The 13,129-nt window shown below is 50.2% G+C and overlaps 1 protein-coding gene across 2 annotated transcripts in view; it reads right to left on the reverse strand.

Annotated features, from left to right (window-relative positions):
- LOC144174558 (putative polypeptide N-acetylgalactosaminyltransferase 10) overlaps nucleotides 1-13,129 on the reverse strand; it is a 248,974-nt gene that overhangs the window by 21,832 nt on the left and 214,013 nt on the right. The gene's annotated exons all lie outside the window — the stretch shown is intronic.

Here is a 13,129-nt window from a genome sequence, read left to right on the forward strand (position 1 = left end):
GTGGAAAGTAGAGCCCATTTTAACACGAAAGTGTTTTATTCCCGGATACACGAATATTTCGCTGACGTCATATCCGTCACGGAAGTGACGCCAGTACAACGAAGCAAGCGACCTGTAAAGGGTGAACTTCTGCACACAGGGTCTTCTTGTATGGAAGCAACCTTCAGTTCTAAAGAGTACGTTATACTTAGGGTTGTTCGTTTTCGGGTTTTATATTTTAACACGAAAGTGTTGTATGCCGCATTACCCCAAGATTTCACTGACGTCATAACCGTCACGGAAATGAAGCGACCCGCCAGCAGGAAGCTACCCGCCGAAGCGACCCACCAGCAGGACGTCGCTCGCCAAGCACACCCACAAGACAGCCGCCGACCCGCAAATCATGCTTAGCTGCAGATTTCGCTGCACATTTCACTTTCGTGTATTACTGATTCCTATGACAGAGGAATCAACCACAGTTTTTTTTTTTTAAATTACAAAACACTTACAATGGTCCGCCGGTCTGTATGTCTATTACTGTCACACTAACAGTATCATCGTCTACTGGTCGGTAACATAAATGCAGGTAGAAGGGAGAAGGAAGGGAGCTAGAGTTCCTGCCTAACCATAGTTCATTCCGTAAGCTGCATACAGCACTGTGGAGGCTACATTGTTGTCAACAGCCCGCCCGCTGGGGACACCTAACTCACCGTGAAGTACCTGTATTTGAAAAGCATGGACACGCGGTGGAGACGGAGGACCAGACAGCTGACCAAGCGGTACGGAAAGTCGGTAGGGGAAAGTGGGGTTTACACAAAAGTTAAAAAGCAGGTAAAGGCCGCAGAGAAGACAAACTGGGCACGGCAGCGAAAAAAAAAAAAAAATCCCTGGAGACTTATAGGACAGAGAAACTAGAAACCAAGAAGAAAGGTTTTTATGGCAATACGAGAGACAGTGCATTGCTCTTTGAAGCACGGGCGGGGTGCCTGAGAACCCGGGCATACACGGGTATCTACAGGCAGCAGGATGAAACATGCGCATGCTGCGGCAGAGATGGGGAAGCTATAGATCATACTGTCCGGGACTGCACAGAGATACGACCGCCGCGGGACGATGTGAAAACGACGTTGGCGGAGGCTTTGGGTTTCGGGGTGAGGGGGAGCCTCAACTTCAGGGCCATAGAGGTGACAAAGAGGCGGCTAGAATGGTGGTGGAAGAAACGTAGGGAAGAGATCGGTACGCAGGGAGTGTAATCACACGGATAAGAATAAAAAACAGCGGGGGAGGAAAACAGGTGGAAGGGAGCGATATGAGTTTAAAACAGGGGTGGGGTAAGCTGAGGGAGGCAAATTTATTGAGTAGGGCAAGCAAGTGGAATAAAAAAGACAAGTCGGTTGCTGACAACCGACGCCCCGATTCAAATGGAGAGCCATTAATAATAATAATAATAATCATCATCATGAAGCGACAAAAGGCGCAGGAGCCTTGCGGTTCCAGCTGGCGAGAGGGAAGAAAATGTCATTTAAAGGTCCCTTTACGGTGAGCTAGGCGCCCTCAGTGGGTGGACTGTTGACAACAATGTAGGCTCCACAGTGCTGCACGTAGCTTGTGGAATGAACTATAAGAAAGTTTTAGTACAGCGTTTTAGCTGTGGCGTTAACGTTTGCGCGCCGCAATCGCAAACGGATAGCGCCTCGTTACGCGACGGTTAGCGCGCCCGCTAACGCTATGGGCGCGCTAAGGTGGTGCTTTCCGCTATACTAAAACTCTCTATAGATTCCCTTTCCCTGCCCCATTGGCAATAGAGTTTAGCATAGCGGCTAGCGTACGCTAACGCTACAGCGGCCGGTGACGGGACCCTACGGGGTCTGGCGCCCATGACTCGCCAAGCCCGCACATTCGTTCTGGTAAGGGGCCACCTCCTTGCCATCCCCGTGCGCGCATGCGCAGTTTGGTCCCGGTAACCCGCCGCCGTGGCGTTAGCGTACGCTAGCCGCCAGGCTAAAACTCTCTAAGAGCAGTAGACACTTCGCTGTGTCTGGCAAGAGCATCGTATAAACAACCCCTTTAGCTTAGCCAGAAAGTGCGTCCTGTTTGCTTCAGTCATTCGAGACTCCCAAGAAATGTGGAATTATATAGCATCACACTTAGGAACACGACTACGCCATTCCAGAAACAGTGAGCCATTGTGTGGTACGAACGGACTGATGTTCTCCGGTGCGAGGGACAGTAGCGATTCGTTCTCCCTCCTTCTCAACGGGAGACGTGGTATGAAGCTCATGGCCCGCCTCCTCGTGCCCCTCCCGCACACGCCTCGGCACGCGCCAGAGAAGCGCAGACCTTACTTTCTTCAGACCCAGTAATGCTTTCTGCGCCAAAGGCTGCCACCTAAGCAAACTGGCGGCAGGATAACAAACGAGGTAAAAGCGTCTCTGCGGTATACAGGCGCCAAAACGCCTCAAAAGAGCAGGGCCCCCAGGTATTTAACGCGATGCATTACTGATGGCGCCCCATTCGTGGAATGTCGTACAGGATTCTCTCAGGCCGAATGTGAGGTCTGGCATGCATAAAGCCGTGTAAGTGCAGATCACTTAGGGGCTCGCCTTTTCGTCGTAGCTCGCTCGCTGGACCCAAGTAGAGCCACACGGCGTTCCGTCGTCACGGCGTAACCCAGAGGCTTCGAAAGCGAAGCGGTTCATATAGTTAACAGCGTTCGAAACTCGTGAAGCGCTGACGCTTGTCATACATCTCCCCCTTGTTTAGCGCAAAGAAAATTAACTGCAGGTACATTTGAGGCAAAATTTACGTAATTAACCGGCAGCGCCTGCGTTCATCTAACTAGGAACGTGATTGGGTTGATTTTTACGATAGTAAGCGTAACAAAGTGGCAGTGCAACGCCGGCACGTGCGGGAGGGAAAGCAAGCACAAAAAGAACAGAATTCCCGTTGGCGCAATTTCAGGCGGGGGGCGCGCGAGCACTGCGAAGGCGGGAAATCTTAATTGCAGTGAGTGGTAGCAGTAAGCGGATCAGTGAGCAGTGAGCAGTGAACTGTAGTACAGGTACTACCTATAGCCCACGTTGAATTTTAACACGAAAGTGTTCTATTCCGGGATTCACGAAGATTTCACGAAGATTTCCGTCATATCCGTCACGGAAGCAACGCCAGTACAACCAAGCAATCGGCCTGTAAAGGGTGCACTCCTGCACAGAGTGTCTTCTTGCGGGGAAGCAACCTTTAGTACTAAAGAGTACGTTATACTTGGGGTTGTTTGCTTTCGGGTTTTATATTTTAGCGCGAAAGTGTTTTATGCCGGTATACACTAAGATTTCACTGACGTCGTATCCGTCACGGAAATGACGCCAGTACACCTTTGCCGAAAAGATCCGCCAGCAGGACGTCGCTCGCCAAGCATACCTACACGACAGCCGCCGACCCCCAAACCATGCTCAGCTGCAGATTTCGCTGCATATTTCAATTTCGTGTTTCACCGATTCCTATGACAGGAATCAACTGTAGCAGCTCAGCCGCGGCAGCCAAGGGCGCTCGCGCCGCCAGAGCAGCGCACCGCGTGACTGCAGATCGTCATGAGCCGCGCGGAGGAGGAGGAGGAGAAAACTTTATTCCAGCAAGTGGTCAGAGAAAGGCGGTGGCCACCGAGCTAAGGCTGGTGGCGACTTCGGTGGCTCTTTTGTACAGGGCTTCTGAAGTCCGGTCAGAGCTATCCAACGCCTCCCTCCACTGCTCGCTGCTGGTGATTAGAGAGATTAACTCCCATATAGAATGACTTAGTGAGGCGTGCTCCCCAAACAGGGGGCATAATGACGAAGGGAATTCCGTCGGATGGATGTGGTAGAAGTGAGCTCTGCTTGGGAAGGCGTTCGTTTTCAAAAGCCGCCAAATACGCGCCTGGCTTACCGTAAGCGATGGTTGAGGCGGGGGAAATTGTCGACGCGAGAGGCGGTAGTGCTCTGTTATGTCATTAAATGTGATTAGTCAGTCTCTGGCGGAGCGCGCCCCATGGTGAGGAACGATACTCACGCGGGCTCGGTGTGTGAGTTCGCGAGGCAAAGCGTGTGCGGTTTCATTCTCCTCCATGCCAGTGTGGGCTGGGGTCCATGCGAGCCACGAGGCACGAGTCACACGGCCGGCAGTTGGAACTGAGACACCGAGCAGACAGCACCGCGCTCGCACTATGCCACGCAGGATCACCTCCGGCACCATGGCTCACCCGTCTCCGCCGCAGTTTGCCTTCTAGCTGCTAACCGCTCGGCACTCTTCAATAAATAAGGCGGACGTCTCCTCCCGTCCCCTTCACAACCATAGTTTTTTAAACAAGACTCACTATCACCGTGGTTCTGTTAAACGCACACCGTGGACATATAAGACGACGTATACGGGCGCACACGTACATAGCGAAGCAACAGTCTCACCAACCCGTGCCCAGCTTGCGCCCCTATCCAAACCCCGCGACGCTCGGCGTGGACCCGGTGTCACGCATCGTTAAGCGGAGGGTTCTCCCCCCTCGGTGGCCCGTGATAAGAAGCAGTCGAGCGGAAAGGCGTGCCTCGTTAGCAAGTTTAGGAGCGCTCCAAAATAGCCGCCCACACGCGTGCTACATGGAGACTAAACTTTTCAATATTCCGCTGTTTTTGGCAGCGTGCACGTTCGCTCGAAAGGGGCCCACTCCCGAGCGAGAGGAAAAGGTCGGGGGAGATATTACTTTCGCCGAAAAAAAGAAATTGCGCCGTGTTTACCATAGGCAAGCAAGGAGCGCAAATGTCGCGCCGGAGCGGCAATCTATTTTCCCAGACATTTTAGGAAAGCCCCCTCTCCTCCACCCAGCATTTCTTGCTCTGATAAAGGTAATTAGGGCCTGCCAGCCAGCGAGCTCAGCTAGAACAGTGGGAGAGGCAGAGGAAGAGAGGGAAGGGAAAAAAGAAACGATGATTGATTCATGCGGCGCGAAAAAGGGAGGAGAATTGCCACGAGGCTGACTGCGAACTCGGTTAAATGAAAGACAAAGAAGAACAAACGAAGTCAAGAGAAAACTAACGAATTGAATCTCATTACTGTTACGGCTCCGTTCGCCGCGTCGTGTCGGTGTATCAATGCATCTGATCAGCCTTTGGACGGTTTCCTTCTCATTAGGGCGCTCACGCGGAAGAACTGGCAGGGGGCGAAATGCAACGAGTGCTAAGGCAAGCACACTCCGCAGCGGGAGCCGGAAGGTGAATTCGAAAGTGCAGGCACGTGCAGCTACCTGCATTAAAGCGCCATCGACGACGCCACCCTGGAGCATGCGTGCAAGTGGATGTGCTTGCGGCAGCTAAAGAAACGTACGAGTAATTTCCCGAGTCCCGCGAGAAAATCTCCGGGGAGTACTAAGCGCATTAGTGGTTGGCATGCAAGAGATTTCGAACACGTAAGTTTGTTTTTTTCTTTCTTCGCTTTCCTTGACAAATCTCTCCGCGTGCAAGTCAGAGAAAAGAACACCTCCACGAAAAACTCCAAAGGACACGTAGGGACTTTGTATGGGTTGAGAATGCTAGGGCATAATGTTCAACTCGGAACGCCCTAAACACTTTCTTTCACATCGCATTGTTCAAGGGCCCTTGCCACTTGAGACGCTTTGCTTTGCGATCCTATAGCTCCGATCCGTTTCCTACACGTTGCGCCGCTTCTCGTTCCTGCCGCATGCGTGGGAGAGCTGGCGACGGTGGTGAATTGTGCTGTTTGTATGATCGCTCGTGTGGCTGCGTTCTTCCGCCCCCTTACTTAATCTGCGGTGCAATGGTATGAACAGCCACCGTTCGCAACTGTCGCGTTTAAGGGGCCCTCCAACACTTTCAATAACCGCTTTCACTCTTTCCTTCGCGTCTGGAACCACTGCGGAAGCTGTAGTTATTGCCAGCACGGTGCGGCACTGCGTGATTTGCTCGTCACACCAGATGCGCCTTCCATTTCTGCTTTGTTTTCGTGACTTTTTTTTTTTTAAGTTGCTATCGGAAACCGTTCATTGCTGCAACTGAAGGAAAACCGGCCAACAGCCGCTACATGGCCTCAGTGACGTAATTCGGGCCGTCGAACGACGTCAAGACCGGGAAAGAGAGAAACATATTTTGTGCGAGTTTTCAAATTACCTGGCGGGCGTAGAGCAGTAATTTTCGGCTGAGGTACTTTGCGACCCCCTAATCTAAGTAACGGATGTGTTGGGTGACTTCAATTTGCAAGCATTTAAGATTTCAAAAGAAGTTGAAAAAAGTGTTGCGGGTCCCTTTAAGTTCGTGCTATGGAACGGTTCCACAGCTTACGCCGACACCGGCTTTTAAGTTCAATGGCCATTTAATGCCCTCGCATCAATAGTAAGTCTGTTCGATGCTTTACGAGAACGAAATTCTTTTTTATTAGGCAGCTTGGCTGCTTTCGTGCGCAGCGTGCGCGCGTTTATGTTGTCTGTTTGCGTGTGCGCGCGCGTGCGTACGTCTGGTGCAGCTTCGCTTTCACTGGGACGATAACTTAATTGTGCCACAAAATACAATTATCCTGGCCCCAAATGACCCTCCTACGAACACGCCCGGTATTTTTTATTGCCAAGAAGATCTTACGGAATAAAAACACACAGACCCTACCAGAGGGCAGGCTAATACGTCACGGGAAACCTTTTTCCACACCTCGGAACCCGTGTCAACACCGAAAGTGCGTGACCCGGGGCTCTCTTTGGCGCTGACGGTGAGGAACGACACGAGCGTGTGATGGAATGCCACCGTGCGAGCCCGAGGTATACGGTCAGCGGAGCGTGGCGAGATCACCGTCGCCGCAGCGGCAGCGGGGAGGACATGTCGCGTGAGATTGGCTGCGAGGTGAAGCCAGGCGCGATAGAATCGTCCACCGTGAACGTTAGGGAGGAAACGGGGAAGGCTTGCGGCACACCCGGGTTTCTCGGATAGTGGGGCGACGAAGCGTTACACATTGATAGAAAGGCAATAGCCGTCAATGCCAGTAGGTTTTGATAAAACGGTAATAGAGAGTTTTAGTATAGCGTTTTCAGCCCTACGCAAAGTGTTACCGTTCGCTATTTCCTTGCGTAGGTGGAACTGCGCATGTGCAGCACGCAAAGTTGGTTTTGTGCTTAGCGACCGTAAAACGAGCACACGCTATTTCAGCAAAGTAGCGTGCGTACGACACGGCCCTTGCGTGTCTCTGTGTTTATAACACGGCGGCAGGTAGATCGGAGCACTTAAACGTTTTCTTTCATCTGTGTGCAGCAATTTGCGTCTTATAGAACAAGTTTTTTTGCTCCTGCATCCTTAAATAGCTCCGGTGGTTTGCACGTTGCTATTGCGGTGAGCGAGGCTAACGTGGCGTCGCTGACTGCCCGAACAAAGCTCCTGCAGGCCGGCGTAGAATGCTGTGTGTGTGCTGTTGACAAGTTCGCTTCACGGTGGAAGGCGGCGGTGAGCTCTTGAGGGTGGACTGTGCTTGCTATGTTCGGAATTAGTTATCACTAGCGGCGACTCAACCCAGTGTGTGCGGTTAAAAGCCTTGTGGGTTAGAGCCAGAGTGAAGGGACGTGCTGTTCGACCCCGCAAGTCGCGTGAATTGAGTGCGATATTTACGACGGACTGGCGGCAAATGATCGCATTTTATTTTCGTGCCTCCGCCTCGCAGTGCAAGCAGTTACATCGTTACGTCGCGTGTTCGAAACGGATTTCTGGATTGTTTTCGAGTCGAAGAAAATGTATACGTGAAACCCAATCCTTTGGTTCTGCGCCTTGTGTGCGATCGCCAAAACTAAGTAATCTCGGAGCTTCAATGCTTATGTAGAAGAATATTTCTATCATGTTGTGCACGTTTTTCATTCAATACTAACGGGAAGGTGTTTGATTTCGCTGGTTGGGTAGTTGTGCAAAATTCCGGGTGCTGCTTCGGCCAGATGAACGTCGCTTTGCATTTCGTTCAACAGATGGCGCCATAAGCGATAGCGGGCCGCAAAGCAAAACCGACGAAACGCTGTACTAAAACTCTCCGTGCGGTGCCGACGTAGCGTGCCGCAAAAATTTAACGTTTAACGTACGCAAAGGCACAAAACGCAATACTAAAACTCTCTAATAAAAACGGTAACACTAGCGGCAATTAACATGTTGAACTGACACTGAGTGAAAGGTAGATAGATGTGAGTAGCTGTAATTAAAGAACCACTACGAATTAAAAAGAATCTTTATTCCTGTCCAACGGTTCATGTTTTACGCGAAGAAAAGATGGGGGCAGGGGAATTACGCTCGGCGAGCAGCAGTAATTAGTTTTTTTTTTTTTTTTCAAATCAACGTGCACGTACTGTGACATCGTTCACATATTCGAGTAGTCTCGGCATGTTTGTCGTGGAACTAAAACCACCGAAAGCAAAACGAGCCCGCAGACATGCTATACACGCCCGCATGAGCCTCGAGATACGACCGTTCGGTATTGTTTGTTCTGTACACGCGAACTACGCGGCAGGATAATGGCGCAAAACTTGGGCAAGTAGAAAGTAGAAAAAACTCGCGTAAACCTCTGCCTCTTTAAGGTCCAGTTCACCTCTGCCTGCACACACTGGTTTACAGAAGCTGGCCACGCACAGTGAGAAGAGCAGCTTGAATTCGCTGCTATTTATGGCCGACCACACTGCATACGACCCAGGGGTCCTTTTATATCTCTGTCGCGATGCTTCTTGAGCGGTGACTTTTGTACTGTGACGACATTTTTATACTTGCAACACACCTCCAGCCGACTGCCTCGGAAAAAAAAGTTAGATTGTTGCAAATATTAGCGCTCTCATTGCCCCGGACTGCAGTTTAAAGGCGCCATGCAGACAAAATACGTTTGTTTTATTCGAGAGATTTGGTGTTTTAAAGTGCCCCCAGCGCATGCCCGGCAGCAAACAATGCTTTATTCCCTGAGAGATTGGTCAAGTTAAGTTAAAATTTTCTTTATCCCGCCAAATCGTGCGTTTCGTGACTTCTGCCATGATGTCACAGGGAAAGGTCTTCCAACAAAATTCAAGTGTTCAGGGTACAGCGGACTGCGGAGCCTTGTTTACCATCAGTCCTCCTAGATGGCGTTACCATACTGCCGATACTGCTCCGCACCGCTGTCCGCCTTTGCTTTGTTTTTTACTGTATTTGCACCTGGCTTTTTTTTTTTGTTGTTACGGTAGGCATTATTCGTTTCGTAAAACATGGGGTATGTTCGATAAATAGGGTCACGCAAGACAATGTCGCTAACGCCAATCGGCCAGTGTCGTCTGAGACAACCCCAAACTGTGCAGCTATAGCAAGCATAGTGCGCGCAGTACCAACAGCAGTACGCACTGCCACGGTACTTCTACGTTTACGTGTACTACTTTCGTAACTTCCATTGTTTCACCCCCCCCCCAATCCTTACGGTTATAAAACAAATATGAAAATACATTTAGCGAAAATAGCTCGTTCTGCAAGCTTATAAGCACTGCCTAACTTGAGTTTGCTTTTGGCGGCCTCAGCCAATCGCACGGCTGTGCATATGACGTGAGATGTTCTGTCGCGGGAAATGAGCTAGTGAGTCGCATGACCATTCCCTTTTTCCCTAATTATACAGCTTATTTGAGTGAAGTTTACGTTAAAGGTGGTGTCAGCATGATTCTAACGAAGCAATCTTTCAAATGAACCCAGCTTGTGTTTCGTCTGCAGGGCACCTTTAAGTTGCCCCAGCTTATACAGAAAATTGCTTATGCATACAGAACATCGCATGCGTCCACACCGGCTAAAAGGCTACTTATTAAACCGGCGCTCTGCAAGATGAACGGCTAAGGAAAACGGCGTAAAGATGCTGTGCTCATTGAAGAATGAAGCGCTATTCGAGAGTACGACTTGGTTATCTAACCTACACATCGTTCGTAGAACAGGGTTGTGAGCCGAATGAAATGAAAAACGAGCTCGCTAGCTGACTAGAAGGAAATGCGTGATCGGGTAGAGGAGAGGGCGCGAAGGCGACGGCTCGAAGTGCCAGCGAGGAGACAGAAGGGCTGGCCGCGTCTTTTCACAATCCGTGTAGCGAATTGAATGTTCGCTTCCCACGAAACGCATCTTACGAAACGATTAAGCACGCTTGCGAAGTTGAGCAAGTTTGTCAACTTTTACTGGAGAGTAGCGATTTGCGTGACTTCAACGATTCTACCTTTGAGAATGTTGAATGTATACCCCACTTCGCGATGGTTAGTCGTATCCTGCCAACAGCATTAATATTCTGAACGCAACCGGTGCAAAATGACGAGAAGTCCAAAGTCGAATGACTAGGCCGCACGCTGTAAACGGGAAACATAACGACAACCCCTAGTATAGAAAAATAAATAATTCCGCGTCGCATTCTCTACATTTCGGTGCTCCATACTGAGAGCACAGCGGCGAATCCTATCAGGAGCCGTTTCAGGCAGCTCTTCGTACGATCAAAACCCCAACAGAAGCAACCGGTGGTTGATTCTTATTATTGCTATGACGAAAGAAAAAAAAAACGAAACAACAACAGGGAGAGGACGATATGTGGTGCAACTTTATACCGACATCCAATGGTGCAACTGTATACCGACATCCAATCTGGGTTGTTAATGCCGATAAACACGCCGGCGGAGAGGGCCAACGGAAGACGAGATGAAGACCAGCACTGGCAACAAAGAGTGCACATGCAGTCCGGATATCAAGAGCAGCGCGTTCAAGGGGATCTCCGCTTATCATGGTCCCGAATTAGGGAAAAAGGAAGAGAAGAGACAGCTCCCGGGATTTTCATTAGGCCACGTACACATCGGCGCGACCTATCCTGAACCCTTCTTTGATACAGCGGAGCGACGACAATCTTGTCTTGCTCCCCCCGCACATGCCTCCTTATATCCTAGGCCCCGGTCGGATCAGTGGCTCGCCCTCTGCCGAGAAGAAGCCTCTCCTAAACCATGCTGCTCGCGAGCGAACCGGATCCCTCCTCGTTAGCCCGGAGCAACAGCAGCAGAAGCGAAGCCCATAATCGCCCCGTCTCGCGCTTCTGCAGCCTCTTCCACGTTCCCGACGACACGACCGATCCGATGAGCAGAGGAAGCAGAAAGCGAAGGAAGGGGCGAAAAAAAGGAAAGAGCGGACAGGAAGCCGAGAAAAATTGGACGGGTTGATATTTTCGGCATTTTCCGGTGGCGGGTCGCGAACAGCCCCTGGCCAGGTCAGGTCGAAACGAGCTTCCTTTTTGCGAGATAATAGGACCGGCAGCTGTCGCTAACGCAACCATACGAACGGCTCACGCGCCCCGAGGGGTCTTCTCCGTACTCGGCGCCGGCCAGCCGCCTCTCTGTGTATATGAATCCGGATCCGCCGGAAGCAGACCTCTCCGCGTTCTATTTTTCTGCCTGTATCTATCTAGAGGTCCCGAGCTATTTTGTTTTTGACTTGCGCCGGCCTTTTTTTCTACCGCTCAGCGCTCCATTTTGTGTTCATATTCTCTTTCCTCTTCGCAAGCGCGCTCGTAGCTGACAGTGCGCCGTAAAGTGAGGCTGCTATTTTCCCACCGGGAAATATCGGCACCCGCGGCACGCCGTCAGCATCACCTCCTCCTCATCATAATCTTCGTCTTGTGTGCGAAGGTTTTGTTATGTTCGCTTTTCCTTTTTTGTGTCTACGTTTTTCGTCGTTTGGGAGATACAAGAAGAACGCCGTACAGAAGTGCGTCCAAAGGCAGAGCTCTATAGTACTTCAGTTTCCCGTTGAAGTCGCTCCTTTCACGTCGCATAACGGTGGTCCTCGATAAAGGTATTAGTGCTCGGGGAGGGGGGCAAAACGTTCGCAACCGCCACGTCGTTTTCTCTTCTATTTCCAAGAGAAGCGGAGGGGATTTAAGCTCGGTCGGCGAGAGCGCGATCGAAGCTCGGAGGCTGCGTGTCTGCGGGAAGGAGTTAAGAGGGGAACGCATATAAATGGCCAGGCCAAGGCATCTTATCAGGGCTAGACATGAGTCAGCTTGGCTTGTAAACAGCCGCAGCCGTTGGACGATTTATTTTTCCCGCTCCTTATCCTGCTCTCGGGCCCAAAAACGTCTTTAATACGTCAGCACTCATCGAGGCTAACAAGGATTGAGGAAGACGAGCGCCTTATCGAAGCGTGCACGATGGAAAGGAAAAGAGGTTGGCGCGGAGGTGGTAGCGAAAAAAAAAAAAAAAAGCCGGAAACCAAGAAAAGGAAATTTGTGTATCTCCTGCCGAAACCAACAACATGACGTTTCTTTTTTTTTTTTTGCAACAATTTTGCATAGCATCAGCACATCAGCGTAGGAAAAAAAAGAAAGAAAAAGAAAACGAGTGCATTCCTTTAACCCCTCGGAACGGAAATTGTATCTCGACACGCGAATTTCCCTGTGTGTAAGAACGGCCTCGGTGTCCTTATTGAACAAAAAGCGTTTGCCTGATATTCGATATCAGGACGTAATTGAATTGATAGCGGCAAAGTGAGATATCACGTAACACTGAAGATATGCCAAAGAAAAGTGCGGAATAAGAATTCCTACATCCCTGTGGGCAATTAGTCTTCCATGTATTACTTAGCCAGTTATTGTATTTTAGAGCATGCTAGTCATAGACCTGTAAAAGTGCCATTCTTCGATTTATTTCCTGAAAAGAAAAAGTTGAGCCCAAAAGGTTGCCGTTTCCTCTCAGTTAAGAATTAAAGGGTCTCTACAACACTTCCGATAAACGCTTTCACTCTTTGGCGTGTGGAAGCATTGTGAAAGCATCGCCAGCACGGAGCGGCACTGTGTGATTTGCTCGTCGCAGCAGATCCACCATACGTTTTTGCTTTGCTTTACGCCCTCCATCCACGCCTTTTTTCTCCCTTTCCTTTTTCTCACAAACAGTACAGCAGGCCAAAACTTCTATACTCGGTTACAACTCAAGAACGGCACCACCTCATGTAGTGTATTACTCTGCCAAAGCGCCGGACCCGTAACGTCAGTGCGCGCGCGTTTTGAGAGGGGTTTGCTATGAATGCGTGACATCGTCTGCCTTGTCTCACGCACTTTGTTTGGCGTCACTGGAGTCGTTTATAAGCATATTAAGTCCAAAAAATCACGAGAACGGCTCACGCCATGTTCAAAGTATTCCCAG

The sequence above is a fragment of the Haemaphysalis longicornis genome, unplaced genomic scaffold (assembly GCF_048455015.1).
Source record: "Haemaphysalis longicornis isolate Haplotype H1 unplaced genomic scaffold, Haemaphysalis longicornis Haplotype H1 scaffold_3, whole genome shotgun sequence".
NCBI classification, from domain to species: domain Eukaryota; kingdom Metazoa; phylum Arthropoda; class Arachnida; order Ixodida; family Ixodidae; genus Haemaphysalis; species Haemaphysalis longicornis.